Genomic DNA, 14,415 nt, shown 5'->3' with positions numbered 1-14,415 from the left:
TCTTGACACTTTATAAGTCTTTGGTCCGTTCGATCTTAGAGTATGGCTCTGTGACCTGGTCTCCATATTACAAAAAGCATATATCGTTAATCGAGAGCGTACAACACAAGTTTCTTAGACTGGTTTCGCGCTATGCTGATTTGCTGATGTCTTTTTATTGCCACGACTACTTGCCTACTATTTCGCGTCTCGGGTTATTCTCCCTTGAACGCTGTCGTATTTCAGCCGATCTGCTATTTATATATAGAATAATAAATCATAGTATCGCCTCTCCTTACATCCTGCACATGCTGAATTTTCATACTCCTTCGCGTCATCTCAGAAGCCATACTCTTTTTGCACTCGCTCAGCATCGCAATCTCTATGGCCACAATAACTGTTTCAACCGTCTCTGTGTAACCGCGAACCGTCTCTGTGTAACCGCGAACCGTCTCTGCGACACACTCGACTTCTTTAATAATTCTTTATACTCTTTTAAACGTACGGTTAACCTAGCTATTTCCAGAATGTAACGCTTCGCCTTCTCCTCACTCCGCTTTATTTAATGTATTTTACTTTCTGTCATTGCTGTTTCTGTATTTCTAACCTATTTTCTAACATACTTATGTTCCATCATAGCTATGTAATAAAGGGTTTTGACCCGTTGATGTATATAAATACATAATAATAATAAAATAATAATAAAAATGAAAAATTTGACCTCGGTGTATGTTGTTAAGGTCACCCTCCTGAGTGATCTTCAGAAGGTTATAGTCATCGCTCGTCGTTTGTTAAAAAGTTACTGTTGCAAAATGAAGTGAATATTCCCCCTTTGTCAGCTGTTTGTATATTTACCAACATCCAGTTATATATGGGTTTTTTGATAATTATTTTTCCGCAGTTTTGTAGATGTAAAAAAAAGATGCAACTTGTGTTTAAACTTCTTTGCGATATCTCTCACCGTTCTCGAGATATCCCACGATAAAGAAAATTTTGCATTTCTTCAAGGGGTGATTTCACCCCTTACTTACTAACAAATTATGAAATTTACGTATTTAGTTATTTTGCACGTAGCATCGCCTGCCAACACCTCTATATTTCAGTAAAACATACTAATCACAACAAGTACTTAATTGACAGTTGATAAACTATAAGATTCATGTCGGACAATTCCATACGTTTTATAGATTCGAAGGTTTCGGAGCCTACAGAGTTGAAATAAGTTCGCACTACGATTGGCTGTGACCGAATTTTCAACTAATTCGAACTCCGGAATTAACTTTGCCTTAGAAGAGAAGATAAATTTTCCTCTTCAGATTGCTTCGAGAAGTTTGTGCATGTGGGTATGAAATACGGAAGAGCAGATAGAGATTTCCACACGATCACTCGAAATCACGTACCGAATTTCAGAAAAACCTTTAAAGTTTGATTATACATTGCAGCTGTATGTGAATTTGCTCTAAATCTGTTATTCAGTCATGTACGACTTGTGTTTCAACTATGAGAATAGAAGAAGCACCAAGGTACACAATTTTTAACTAAAACACAAAGCTTTCATTGCCACAAAACACAAATAACAATTATCCAAACAGAAAGACCTAAGTAGGGCTTCCTAATTTAGCATACTATATCTAGATAATTCTATAACATGCAAACCCAGACACCACAATCCCCTGCGGTAGTCATCTCGCGCGCAAATATACGCTCTTTATCCTTTCTCAGTTTTATAAGGCTGAATGATTTACGCCTTTAAAGCTGTTATCGTCTCTATGGCGCTTTAGCGTGAACCACTTTAGTAATTAAATGTGGACACATCAAAGCGAAGTAATCTTCGGAAACCGCAGGAAGGTGGTACGCGTGAGTATAATCGTGAGAGTGTTACGGATGGCCACAGCAAGCAGAGGCATGGACCTCTCGATAAGAGTATTACAGGGTACCGCAACACACGTTAGTATTCCTCCTCCAACTTTTGTTAAAGCTATACGCTTGGTGCGTTAGAATCGTGTTTCTTCTGGTCGTGGAAACTTGCGTCTTATTTAAAGGGAGCAACCATTATGCTGATGCGGAAAGTATGGCCAAGTTTGCTATTTCTTTTTAAGTTCAGAAATACTTTTTAATTGCAATTTATTCGTACACTAAGAATACATTCTTCAGTGAACAAAACGTAAAGAAAGTTATCAGGAGACATTATTTTTAATCTGGATTCACGACTGATATTCGGCGCATAGTCACACGCTTTCTATCTTTTTCTGGCTCCTTTACATAACTGCTGTCTCTACCAGGTGATACACAGGGTGTCCCAAAATTGGGGGACTTCCCGGAACATGCAATATCCTGACGCAAATCGACATCGAAAAGTCCTTTGCCGTTTTGGGATCCGAGGTTTCGTTCTCGAGATATTAACAGTTGAATGTTAGCGGTCCAAGTACCGGAGCGCGCAGTTTAAAGCCGAGTCAGCTGCGCGCACGGCCGCGTGCGCGCGGTAACTCTTGCGCGCTTAGCGGTTTCGGCTTTAAACTGCGGGGCCCGGAAGCTCGACCGCTCACATTCAACTGTTAATATCTCGAGAACGAAACCTCGGATCTCAAAACGGTAAAGGACTTTTCGATGTGTATTTGCATTAAGATATCGCATGTTCCGGGAAATTACACAAAAGTGTTTCGCGGAAAAAGACCCCTACAGTGTCCGCATATAATTACAAAACACATTATTCGCCAAATTTTTATGCACTTTGTACTATATTGTAAATATGTGAGGAAAAACGATGTTTACTTTAACTAGTCCGAGTCAATTTTTTCTACCTATTTAAAGATTACATGACTCCAGGAATATAAGTAAAATTTAACACCGTTCACCTATCATAATAGTACGAATTAGGTTCCAATGGTTCAGTTGTTTGAAACAGGAAAATGGGATTTTTGTTAACGATCTGTTTTTGACACATGAACTTGACATTTGTAGAGGAAAATCGGGCAAGTTTATTCATTAGGCGAAAATGTGCAGAAAATTTAACTATCCCCATAATTAAGATAGAAGAAATCAGTTCAACTGACAATTCTGTTCTATTACTACGACGTAGAGGTCTCCGCGGGAGGGAAAGGATAAAATGATATCTGACAGATTAACACGACTTTCAAGGGAACTCTGTGCGGTAATAGAGGATCCGAAGAAAACTTGGCCCGATAGTAACGAAGTTTCACCCTCCACCGACATTAATTAGATTCTCACTGACGTACCGAAGCTAAGTCTGCTCCACTGTCGTTGATCTGCTTTATATGGTCACAGACTCCTTTTTTCTAGAACCGAGCTCGTTGAATGCCGGTAGTAACGCCTGCAGATTTAAATTAAACCTCTTCTGTTTCAGTTCCTTTGAGTCGCGTATTCAAACCTATATTCTTACTAACATGATTCTATTTTCCACTAAAGTTTCGCTTTAAATCATTCACTATTATTTATTTTCTGACTAGTTACATACCTGAAATAATTTTGACGCTTACAGGTAATACGAAATCACTTCATCTTGTTGCAGAAGAATATTGTTTACATATAATTGAGCATTCAATTGGTAGACGGTATAAGTCCCATGTTATGGAAAATGTGTTCATTATACAAATAATAAATGTTGGGAATTCCTGTTTTATTCATCAGAGTATTATGGGTATTATTTATATATATATATATATATATATATATATATATATATATATATATATTTGTAAATTAAATTAGAAAATATATATGTATATAAAATACAATATTACTTAAATATTATTAGTGATAGATTTACTTAACTCTTCGTAGTCACACCTTTTTATAATCACAAATGGTTCGCATGGGGTTTACTGTACCCCAGCATCATTTTACACTATTTTTTAATCTTTTAATTTTTTAGTGATAATTTTACATTCGTAATACTCATACAATTATGCTGTAATAGTCTTTTTCTACAAATGTAAATTTTGATATGATGAAATTTGTAGTTGAAAAAATAGTTATTGGCACAGAAAATGTTGAATAATAAGGTGAAACTATATTATGTTAATGACTTCCCCATTTAAAATCTATCACACGCCACTTGCTTTAGTAAACAAATTAATTTTTGTGCAAAAAGCGAATTCAGACTTTCCATTTTTTCACCAGAAACTACAAATACATTTACACATCAAAAAAAGAATCTACTAAAGTATCCAAATCTTTGACCGAACTTACTTCTCAATGGTCAAACAAAATCTAGAAACCTTATTAAAAAAGTTCTCCCAATTGCCTGTGGCAATGTCGCTCAGTTATCTGACTTTTGCATTAGTAATTTTCAAACGGCCTAGATGTTCCTCTGAAAAAGATTATAGAACAAAGAGTCTCCTGCGTTATTTCGCTGTACTTCATCGCAGGTCCGTTCGAAATAAAGGACTGGAATACTGCCAGAAGAAAGTCTTCCACGAAGGCAGGAAAATTGAATGAGTAAGATTATGCGGGTAGGTGCGGAGACTCGACGTCCTTCTACTTCCGCTCATAGGATTAAGCATTAATTACCCCATATGCAGTATGGTGGTCCTTAGATATAAGCGACATTTGTTTTCGGCATTTTTTTTTGCCCAATGTTCTGGGATATGACCACCTAAAATGATTCAAGTTCAGAAAAAAATAATATGTGTAGATGATGGGCTTCCTTCCGCTTGCCATCTTCTCAGCAACGCACAGTTAGGCACATACGTGCCTTGGAACAAGGACTGGGTGTCTGTCTCGAAACAAGGTGATCGCTATCCCCTCCACCTCTTCTGTTGTCGCGACGTTTCTGACATATCCAATATGAAGCATTCCAAAGTAAGCAATAAGAAGGTACCCATAAATTGAATTTATCCAACGTTGGGACATAATCAGCGGTTAGTATAAATTATAATAAGACAGTTAAAATTTCGCAGAAGTTATACTAAATTCAGGTTCTGTATAACAATTTAGTAATTCTAGAAATTATAGTAGCACAAAGAATATATTACTAATTTTTTAAACTACAAAGCATACTGGAAACTGATTATGACGCTACAGCCTCGTTCTCATTAGTCGAGTTACTTGACTTCAAATCGCTTGAATTCAACTGACTTGAAAGTACTTTACCAATGTGAACCTGTTAGTCACTTAACTGGAAATATCCGTTCAAGTTTCTTTCAGGTTCCAAGCGAAGTATAGAGTCTTTCAACTTTTAGTTGCCTTGCCATACAGTATGAATAGTGTGACCGTATATACAAGTGTGAACTTGAAGTCACTTGAAGCTGACTGCCTATCGTTTTTTAAGAGTGAGGTTATAATCATAAAGCAATGACTAAGAATAGGCGGAGCACGGTGTAATAGACAGGTGTTCCGACTCCTGTCCAGAATGTGTGACTTTTTCGTCTTAGTTCTTCTGGCGGCCGGCAGTTTTCGTGGCTGTTGTAAAAGCATTTACATATATATACAGGCCTGGTATGGAATTCCTACTCGTAGTGGAAGGGGAACACGCCACGCATGCGCGTGACGACCCCGTGACTTCAACCCTATCAACGCCAAGGTTCAGTAAAATGACAGCGTCATCACGCGCATGCGTGGCATGTCCCCCCTCCATTACGCGCAGGATTTTTCTGGCAAGCCCAGTAATACCATTAAAATCTCGCCTACCACAATATCTCATTAACACATATGTACATGCCTTCTAAGTCACGACGCCTCTCACGGCGACCAGGGGAACTAAACAGTAATCGGCACACAAAACCGCTGGGGTAAAAGATACAGAGTCGGAACACCTGTCTATTACACCGTGAGGCGGATTAATGAGCGTTTCCTTTCAATCATTCTTTTTTAATATTTTTAATAACTCATTCGTAATTTCGTTCTTTGTTACACACAATCCAGCAAACACCACCTCCTTTGATGCAATATTAGATACCTACTTGCTTCAAGTCGTCTTAAAAATAACTTGAAGGCAACTGGCATCACTGAACACAAACTTCAAGTCAAGTTGTTCGAGCGACTTAAAGTCGCGTAACTTGACCAATCTGAACGAGGCTTACTGTTGCTGTAAAAGTCACTCAAAGACACATTAAATCATTTACAATATTCAATTCAACTGATTCAAATTACGTCCTTTGACGCTTCGCGACAAAACGAAGATCTAAAGAAATCCTAAACCAGTAAATCTTCAGAGTACTATCATGAACTGACCTACCCCTCAGTAGGTCGCGCCGCCGTTAGCCCAGCTGGATCTTACTCCTCGCCCTATATATTCCGATTACAAGTGGCGTGTAATAAATCCGAATGAAACGCATAACGTTCATTATTCAATGTAAAAATCAAACCGCTAAAATGTCCGGCGCGATAAAAGGGTACGTACCAGCGATAAAGCAACACTCGACTTCCGTTCTATCTCGACCGTCTTTGGGCTCGTTGCCTCGCGCACCAACGAAATTAAATCACCGCTTTATCTTAACACTCGATAAATTACGCAATTAATTAGCCGGGCAATTAACCTGGAATCAGATGGTGTACGAATTTAGGAAGGTGTAAATCTTAGTCGTGCGTGAGCTGGAACCATAAGGCGAGGTGGCTCGAAAAAAAGGCAATTACCTTTCCAAGAACGATGAAGGGGGCTTCGCGCTTCGTGTAAGAACGGGTTTATGATCAAGAAGTGCTTTATGGATTGGGGGGAGGAGTAGGGTGATGTGGGGGGGAGGCGGAGAGGTGAGCTTTTCAACCCCTTTCAGCGGATATGAACGGGGAAGGGGGTTAGATTCGAGTATATCGACGAAGATTAACGATCGGGACCACTATTAGGGCGATTAAGGTGAATGATCCGAACTTTCGAAGTCGACTTTCGATTCTTACCTCTTTATTAAGATTGAAAGGGTACCCCGCGAACGTGACGAGAGTGATGAATGTCTGATTATTGGCGGTGATGTGTGAGATTTATCTAAGATTTCGGGTTAACTCAACGTTTTACTTAATAGGAATACGGTGGGAGCTTGATTCATTAATATTCAACTGCATGGACCTATCTCAGATCTCCTTTACTGTATAAATAGATCGAGAAGATATATTGGTCAGAATTATTAAAGAATGAAGATGAAACTTTAATTAATGCTACATAAACTGGAGATGTAATAGAAATATTAGTGTACTAAATACACAATATTTTTATATGTACTATTGCGGATTGGGTTACTCCCTTACATTGTAAAAATGTCATTTACTAACAAGTACTACTCTACTAATTTGTTTGCTGTTAAAAGAATTTTTGTAAATATATTTGACAGATTTTTCATTCCTATAATTTTATATGTCCTGCAGGTACACAATGTGTGTTTTAAATATGTTTCATCAAATCATTATGTACACAAAATCTACTAATAATTAGAATAATTTAAACGCTATACTGAAAACCAATGATTTTGTGGGATTTGGTAATTTCATAATGCAGTAAAATAAAATTCAAGAAAGAACTAACAGAAATGTTGAGTGACCTTAATCCCATTAAATTGGATTGATATCTGTAAGTATTACGCTCACTGAAACATTTTAGAAAATAATTTAATAATAATTAATAATAAAGTGCCGTAAATACTTACTGAAATTTACTGCGAAAGCAGAATTTATTGATTTATTGTTCCATGGTGCGTCAACGTCGTGTTACGTTATGTAACATATCATGTGCATTATGTTGATATATTCAGTGCTGCATTACAAGCTTGATTTATGTTCTTGATCTATACTGCATTCACAGCAGCATCACAAACCATACATGAACTATCGTCACATTGAATCTTACAATATGTCTCCTATATAATAATATAATTACTTCAAATAATAAGTACTTAGTGTTTAGTATGACGGGTATTTGAATTTTGTTTACAATAGAGGGTGGTTTAACTAACAACGATGAACTACCGTATGTAAAGGTATCGAGGACAAGTAAGATATTAAAGAATGATTTAATCTCGGTGCAAATGATGTTGCTAACAACTATTTTACAAATATAAAAATTTATCGGACTTAGAGATCTTAACACATTGACGAAATTAAGAAAAACTTCAAGCTATTTATTTTCTCTATCACCCCTTTTACGAATTATTTATCAATCAAACTGTACACGTGACAAAGTGTACCGGCTTTGACCCAGTTCTCCAAAAATAAATAGTAAATTTCCTCTGATGTAAAATTATTTCTTAATCGCCCTATCAGGACCAGTAATTTCCACCAGGACTCGTTAAAATATCGTGCCCCCATTTATGGTCCCCTTCTTCATACTTCAGTACGAAGCGAAATGTTAATGTCAACAAACGGCAAACCATAAGCGAAATGATGGTTTGAAATAACTTTGAAATAACATCAATTTCAAGGTAATTACAGGCAGTTACGCTGTTGTTCACACTACTATTTCTTCCCTGCGTCATAGAAATACAAAGCAGAAATTGTAGGGTAAAGTAGCCGAATATGAGACCCACTTTTTAAACACACCATAACTCTTGACTAAGAACAGTTTTATTAAAATTTGATACACGTTTTAAAAGAAGAATATGTATTCTTTAGTAAATTACTGAAAAGTACTATAACGAAGATTCGGTTTCTTTATAATAAAATAAAAACGAAAGTCATTAAAATAAGAAGATAAAAAAATTGGTACCTAATATGAGACCCAGTTTGTTTTTTCCTGAAACTTACTTTTTATTTTTTTTTTTATAAATTCGGCATGTGAAATCTATTTCCTCACTACCGCAGTCTTCGTGGGCCCACCACCGAAGGCTTCATGGGCCCACCACCGAAGTCTTCATGGGCCCACCACGCCCATCATAACACTTTATACGCACACTTAACCTATTGTTCACATAGCACATCTGAAGAATAAAGACCTGTGCAAAACAAGCATTCTGTATCGTAATTTTCTTTCTTAATCACTTTCATCATTCAGAACAATTTCTTCTTCACTCTCGTCGGTTGAACTTTCGCGGATCTTATATTCGGAAACAATAACATGATAAGTATTAAGTAGCTTCGAAGTTAAGTCTGCATCATATATGATATACAACTAGTAAGCCTTAACCTCCATTGCAAGCATCATACAACAGTATTTGTGAAAATCCTTATACACTTATCACTTTAGAGGTATTTGTAATTTAATCGAACCACTTCAAAAACCACTGCCACTGTGCAGACAGAACAACAAATCCACGGTTAGTTAGCAAAAAATAACATCGCTATGACGTTCAAGAGTTCTGTAGCGGAGATAAGGTGGGGTCTCATATTAGGAGAGGTCGTCATATTCGGCTACTTTACCCTAACAAAATATTATTACCTCAAATATTTTTATCAATATTGTTGCGAGCACCCTATGGATGGGAATCCATGGCCCGCTGGTGCTCGCGACCGTAATAAGAATCTTCTTCTGATAAACGAGAAAAAGGCGATCGGATAGACCGCCTGTCAAGCTGTCATTGGAAAGCCAGACACCATCGCAAGCAGACCAATTAAGATTACGCTGTTCCTGTGTATTAGATATTCCTTGCTGTTCAGTGTTCTTGTTTACCTTGTTCTACTTGTATTAAATCGTTATGATGGCAAGCCGATCAACCCCCGTTACTCAAAATCGTAACAATATCATAATCAATCGTTTCAATCAGCCCCCTTGTGCATAAGGGAAGTAAATACTCTTTTCAAAGATCTACGTCAAAATTCCGTTTGAATATCCTACGATCATTTCAACAGGATTCCACGCGGAGCAGTAGAAATATTAATTCACGTTTGATATGAGATTCCGTGTTAGTTTTAAGGAGGAATATTTGCGTGGTAAGATCTCTGTAGATATGCTTTGACTATGGTAGCCACATTGTTGTAATAGCTTCACTTCCATCATTCCTTATTTTCAAATGTGGAATCTGAAACTGGTCTTTATGATTGTAATTACAATTCCAGCTGTAGTTTACTATTATTATAACTTTTGAATAAATATAATTTTCAGACTCCTTGTAATCTACAGGTCTTCTCAACTATAGGTGCACATTTCTTAAATTTTTATTCCAGTATTATGATCCAAAATTGGCAGTCTTTTTAAGATTATCATACCACTTCATGTATAGCAGGGGTGCACAGGGAGCCGTTTTTAGCGCCTAGCTGCGAGCAACTCGCCTGTCCCGTTGCTACGGTTAGAATCGGTGAGGAGAACTGCAGTAGTGTACGTGCATTTGGTATAACTTGAACCCAGCTATATATACTTGCGCTACGAGCCTACGAGCACGCACGTACACTACTGCAGTTCGCCTCACTGATTGTAATCTTAGCAACGGGACAGGCGGGTTGCTCGCAGCTAGGCGCTAAAAACGGCTCCCTGTGCACCCCTGATGTATAGCATACAATGAGGGTGGAGCACACTGCTTGTATATTCTGCTATTGGAACGTGATTGAGCGATGCTTTGAATGGGGCATATTAACAATTATGAAAAAAAAATTATAGTTTACCCAGAAAAAAGTTCTGTGTGCTTGGTTAGTTTCAGTTTTGAAAATTTAAGGGCCTCTGAAAGAAAGCATGTCAGTTTGGTGGAAAGGTACGTTCAGACATACACATTCCTCGTCCTAATTGAGAATCATTTTGGTTTCTTTATTTCATATGGGTAGATTAGAACGAATCGCGGACACCATCGGAAAGACTTTTTTTTTTACCAAATGCGTTCAAACGCTTGCACTGCCACGAAGTTTAATTATTTATCTCTAATAAAATTTGTAAACATTACTGAAACATGGATAAATATATTAACCCAATTGTGACGGAAAAGGTTGTATAGATGTTTCATAAAAAAATACCAAATATTGTGTAAGGATAAGCGCGTTTTACACTGGAATACCCCCTTCAGTCGCAATCGCAACTGAACTGTAATTCAGACAGGTATTTCAGGTATATGTGTTTATTCTTACTAATACGTCACGCTGTATGTAGCATATTTTACATATTAAATCGACTTTAAAGGAATAATTTGCAGTTCTAATTCACATTAATATATGTATAAACCTTGATTAATATACGTTTGTTTTGCGAGCAACCAATAAAATTGAAAAAACGTACACAGCTTATTTAAAAACGTATTATTATCCGGGGAATGAGTAAAGATCGTGTAAAAAAATATTCACCCAAATTAAATATTTAATTTAAGTTTACAAACGTAATTACAATAACTTAATATTCTTCTAATATTCTTGCGATTTTATTATAGAGCTTTAATCTATTAATAATAAAGAGGCGTAAATACCACTTAATAGACAGCAGATACAACTTAATTTTCTCTGAAATTCCAGTTTATCTTGTTCCATTCTCTTAGCAAAATTTGGTACAAACTAAAAATATATTAATCGAGGTTTATACCAATATAAATTGTAATATGTAATTTTAAACTTATCATTTCTTAACCCTTCATTGCATTCTGTTGTAAATATGCAACATATTCTTCTTTTTAATTTTTTTTTGTTATAACTAGCATGCGCTGTGATGTCACTACCTTATTATTAGGATACATATCCTACTTAGTTACTAAATTCCGCGATTTCGAAAACATACAATTTTTTTTATTATTTTTCCCTCATTATTATAACTTGTACGAGTCGAAAAAATATATTTTTTTAAAACCGAAGAAGTCATACAACGAAGAGTTAAATAAGTAAAACAGATTATACGTATGGGGCGGGCTGAAACTTTATGAGTAATCGTATATTATTAGGTGGACCTACATGTGTCAATAATTTCAGTCCACTCACCTTGTGCACTCTACTTGTTAGCAAGAATACCTACGTATTCTTAGTCGAAAGCTGTTGAAAATGGAACATTTTAAAGATACCCTTAATGGTGTCTCTACAAACTGAACTGAAATCTCCCCTAATAGCCTAGCATCTAGAAGTTTGTTGAACCATGAAATCCAGTATCAGCTGCTCTAAATTCGCAACAGTATCCGCAATATTTCAGGATATCTCATAGAGAGAATTAAGCTAAATGTGGACGTTACAGGCAATCGGGTTCGGTTGCCTGCCATCCGCGCTGATCGGTGCCTGTAAAATTGCATTACACTTAGATTCCGTCGCAGTGCATGCCCTGATAATGCCACAACGCTGGGAATCCGTCCCATACGGCGTCTAGAGAATAATCTCGCTCGAATAGAGAACGAAACTGACCGATTTCGATACGAGTCGAGATGCCAGCAGTTTGGCACGCGTTCCACATTTACATTGTGCACGGAGGACGCCCCAGTCCGTGTCCCAAATCGGCACCGATCCTCGGATTAAGGAGTTTCCAGGAATTCCCAATCGTTCGGGTCAATTGATTCCGCGAAGTTTATGGCGCGCGACCGAACGTGACGACGTTTCTTTTTCGGCGTCGGACTGAAAACAAAACAGCAGAGATTTCATCAGTGAATTCGTGACGGGGGAACTTCACGTACGGCGCATTCAGATAGGGGTGATCGCTTTACTGCGCTCCGAAGTCGACAGGACGTAAGTTTGAAGCTTCGTACAAGCTTGAAGTTAGGTCCGGTAGTCATGATTGAGGCGCTTGATGAAACTTTACTGCTTGGACATGTAGACATCGTATAGGGATGCTTACAAAATTTTCGAAATTTATTTAAGTTTCCTTCCGGTTTGCGCGCCTATAAATTAAGCGACTTGCGGAAACTTACTGCGAAGAAGAGAAATATAGTAACGGTATAAAACTTGTTTCCAATAATTAAACTACATTTCTGTATGCAAAAAAATGTTTGCCGGATTTTTTTTTTGCTATTTTTGTGCGCCATCCTGTTAATCGTGAAGATAAATCGTTAATTCCAGGTCGAACGATAGCAACAGTCATACTGATCAAGAATCCATTTAGATTTTTTGTTCCAGATAAGTCCAACAGCTGGAATCACATGCGGCAGCGAGACTTTTCAAACATGCCGTCAAGACCGCTTTTAAAAACGTTTTAAAAACATTCATTTTATTAATTTTATATTTTTTACTGAAAGTAGAAATGCAGTTTAATAAATAGAAACAAGTTTTATACTATTACTATATTTCTTTTTTTCGCAATAAATTCCCGAAAATCGCTTAATTAATCGGCGCGCAAACCAGAATGATTATACTAAAAAAATCTCTTTATTTAAGGCATAACCTTAAATAAAGATTTTTTTATTTCATGATGGTTTAGTTGTAACTGGCCTCCTCTAGACTAACCACCACATTTGGTGAGTATAAATTGAGGTGCTGGAAGGTGATGCTCAATTGCTTATGTTCCGTCCATAGACGGAATATTTTGTCTGGCATTCTAGATAAGTATGTTTATATTTCAAGTTTTCCTGATGCTGCGCCCTGAGTCTAATTTCAAAGTCCTTATTGTGCTTAGGTGACGAGAACCAGCTGGGCCCGATGATGGGACCTCGGTCTCGGCGGCCGCCGGTTTCCTACGACGATTTTTCCCTTTCCCTAATTATTGGGGAAGGTGTTGGTTCGACCACCTAGATGGGGGTTAGCTGGATTACACCAATGATAGCACAGAGTTTAGTTAGCAAGCTGCCCACGCAGAGTCTTCGGGGTTTCTCGTTCTGAGAGACCAGCATAGTCGTCTTCTAGCTCTCATAGAGTCGTTTTGTAAAGCTTGTGAGAGCAGTCAACCTCAAATTATTACTACGTCCATTGTAGGAGTATATATCCGCGTCTTAAGTTATTGTTTTTTTGTAGTTGTTATTATTAATTTAGTGCTAGGAGATACTGTCGTTACATTTCTTTCAAATTCTTCCAGCTAGTCAAAGTTCTCGTCGCCATTAGTTTGCCGCCGGGAAGCGTTGTTCTGATACGCACAAAGTGTCAGGCGCGCACCTACGTTCGCTAATAGTTCAGTGACATACGGTCGAAACAGCTGACTTGTGCCTTTCTTTACATTGTCCTTGATATTTTTAGTGTCAGTCTCATTGCCAGCCCCACAAGTTTCTCTTCCAGTCTTGCCATAGCGTTTTCAGTATGAAGAAGGTACCGAGCAACTCTCTTAGAGTAGTTGAGTAAGTAGCTTATTTCTATACAATGCGTTACAGGACAAGATGTCAATATAAAAGTAAGTTTGTAGCATGCAGGAAAGGAAGCTTTGAGAAACGCTGACCATCGAGAAGTTTCGCGAACACGCTTGTAGGCCGCCCGTGAGTAGAGGCGTGCGGGCGCGGAACCGCGGCTCGCTAGGCCCGCGCTTGACGACGCGTCCGTTGATTTCTGCGGCCGTGGATAGCAACGCTTGGGTATAAATTAGAGGCCCGCAAAGGCACTTCCTTCTTCGCTGTTCCGAGACAGAGGACGAGGTAAGACCAACGGCCGCTCTCGGACAGCTTAGGGACTCCGGCACTGTGATGCCAGATCGGGGACGGGTTCCCTCGAAAATTTCCCCCACCTCGCGCACACTACGCCGGAGCTGCGTGT

The 14,415-nt window shown here is 38.0% G+C and overlaps 1 protein-coding gene and 1 long non-coding RNA gene across 2 annotated transcripts in view; one reads left to right on the top strand and one right to left on the bottom strand.

Moving 5' to 3' along the window:
- LOC143375992 (uncharacterized) overlaps positions 1-10,336 on the top strand; it is a 382,608-nt gene extending 372,272 nt beyond the window's left edge. Inside the window, exon 3 of the long non-coding RNA XR_013087012.1 lies at positions 10,168-10,336. This is a non-coding gene — a long non-coding RNA (uncharacterized LOC143375992). The remainder of the gene's footprint in view (positions 1-10,167) is intronic.
- Positions 1-14,415, bottom strand: part of LOC143375985 (netrin receptor DCC) — a 449,439-nt gene that overhangs the window by 256,829 nt on the left and 178,195 nt on the right. The gene's annotated exons all lie outside the window — the stretch shown is intronic.

This window comes from Andrena cerasifolii, chromosome 13, assembly GCF_050908995.1.
Source record: "Andrena cerasifolii isolate SP2316 chromosome 13, iyAndCera1_principal, whole genome shotgun sequence".
Taxonomy (NCBI): domain Eukaryota; kingdom Metazoa; phylum Arthropoda; class Insecta; order Hymenoptera; family Andrenidae; genus Andrena; species Andrena cerasifolii.
The sequence above is the reverse complement of the archived record's forward strand: the minus strand, read 5'-3'. Positions and strand labels throughout refer to the sequence as shown.